Below are 1,766 nucleotides of genomic sequence, written 5' to 3'. Positions count from 1 at the left end.
TTATATTTCTTATAATATTAATTTTTGATTTATAATTGTATTAAAATATCCAAAATATGATTTTATGAGAATAATTATAAGACGGAAACAAAAACATTTTAATTTGTACTAAATTTACACTAATTTGTATTAATTTTATACTAAAAATACAAAAATATATAAAAATAGAAAGAATTCTTATAAACTATTAATTTTTTTTGTTTTATAATAATGAACACAATATTTCATAAAATTTTTAATTTTCTTCAAGTCCATCTGGTGATTTTAAGCATTTTATTATATTATATTAATATTCAACTTGTTTGCACATTTCTTTTGCTACTATTTGTTCTTCCAAAAATAGAAAAACTTGTATGCATAAAATTATTTTGTTTCAAATGGTTAATTAAGGCTTTCCTTATAATTATTTTGCATAGGAAACATGGGATGATAATGTATTTGGAAAATAGTCACGAGGAAATCGTCACCAGAATATATTTCGTTTACAAGAATTTTTCAATGGCAACTGCCAGTTTGATAATACTTAATATTTATTACATTCCTCTCATTCATCCACACCCACGCATAAGTGCTATACAGAAAAAATTGTGCTGAACGCTCAGGATACATCGTTTATTTCATCCATTTAAAAATTATAGATAAATATGCATACAATTTTTTTTTTTTTTTAACAATCGAATTCGTTTTAATACTATGCAATTAAAAGCTTTTACCAAGACTGAAATCCTCTTGTCTATTGTATAAAGAATAGCATGCAATTCTTCCAACATTTAATATATGTAATTTACATTTTACTTTACTATTGTTTTCTGAATAGAAACTTTTATGCGAGTTTCTAATTTCTCAAACTATTGTTAAAAAATTTTCAAAATAGATGAGCAAACATTATTTCCTTTGCGCGTACAAATTGACCTGCAATCATACTATACATCCATGTGTCACGATATTTTAACACAAATGGACGATCAAATAACGAAGAAGAGAAACACTGGTGGAGAATTGAACTTGATTCACGTGTGCTTGTAAAAATTTTTGATGACACCATTTGATTTCATTTCTCTTTTGTGCAATTAAAATTATTATCTTATTTCACAAAAATTTTATTTTCTTCTTCTTTTTCATCAACAACATATTTCATAATAAGGCACGACAGATTCTTCAAATTTTGTGTTTAAAAAATTGGCTCTCCCTGCTGTTGCGTTTTGGTTTTGATTTCTATTGAGCAGATTAATTCTTACACACTATCCATAGATCGTGAAGAATCATTCTTGTTATTTTCCACGATCTTTGACTAACTTGTGCGCGGTAACTGCACTTGCCTGCTGATATAGTTAAATTTCTACTATCCTAAGATTTTCACGAAACTAATGGAGAAAAAATTCATTATCATGCATACAGCTCAAAGTAAAAATGTATCAAATTCACAGTTTTAATCGCGTCAGCCTAAATTTTTAAAATTCCACGACAATCTATTTTCATTCTTTCTCTTTTTTTTTTTTTTCTTTTCTTTAATTTAACCAGACAAAGAAACAGATTTAAAAGATTTTAAAAATACAGGCTGATGTAATTTTATCTATTATGTTCTAACTTTTTATGATATAGTTCCTCCGACAGTTTTTTAAAACTTACACTTGAAAAATAGTCTCTTCCAAACTCACTCAAGTCTCTTTCCAAAATAGAACACGACTCGTGGAATTTTCTCCACGAGAAAAGATCCTTTCTTCAACAAAAGAAAAAACCAAATGATTCACTGATCTTTCAGACAC

General features: G+C 26.8%; 1 protein-coding gene across 4 annotated transcripts in view; it reads right to left on the bottom strand.

Moving 5' to 3' along the window:
* Positions 1-449: 449 nt before the first annotated feature.
* The window catches only part of LOC102678424 (patched domain-containing protein 3), a 28,513-nt gene continuing 27,196 nt past the window's right edge, over positions 450-1,766 (bottom strand). For all 4 annotated transcript variants that reach the window (XM_006607585.1, XM_006607586.2, XM_031508027.1 and 1 more), the window contains one exon: positions 450-1,720. The gene's annotated coding sequence lies outside the window, so the exon portion shown is untranslated. The remainder of the gene's footprint in view (positions 1,721-1,766) is intronic.

The sequence above is a fragment of the Apis dorsata genome, unplaced genomic scaffold (assembly GCF_000469605.1).
Source record: "Apis dorsata unplaced genomic scaffold, Apis dorsata 1.3 scaffold_5, whole genome shotgun sequence".
NCBI lineage: Eukaryota > Metazoa > Arthropoda > Insecta > Hymenoptera > Apidae > Apis > Apis dorsata.
The sequence above is the reverse complement of the archived record's forward strand: the minus strand, read 5'-3'. Positions and strand labels throughout refer to the sequence as shown.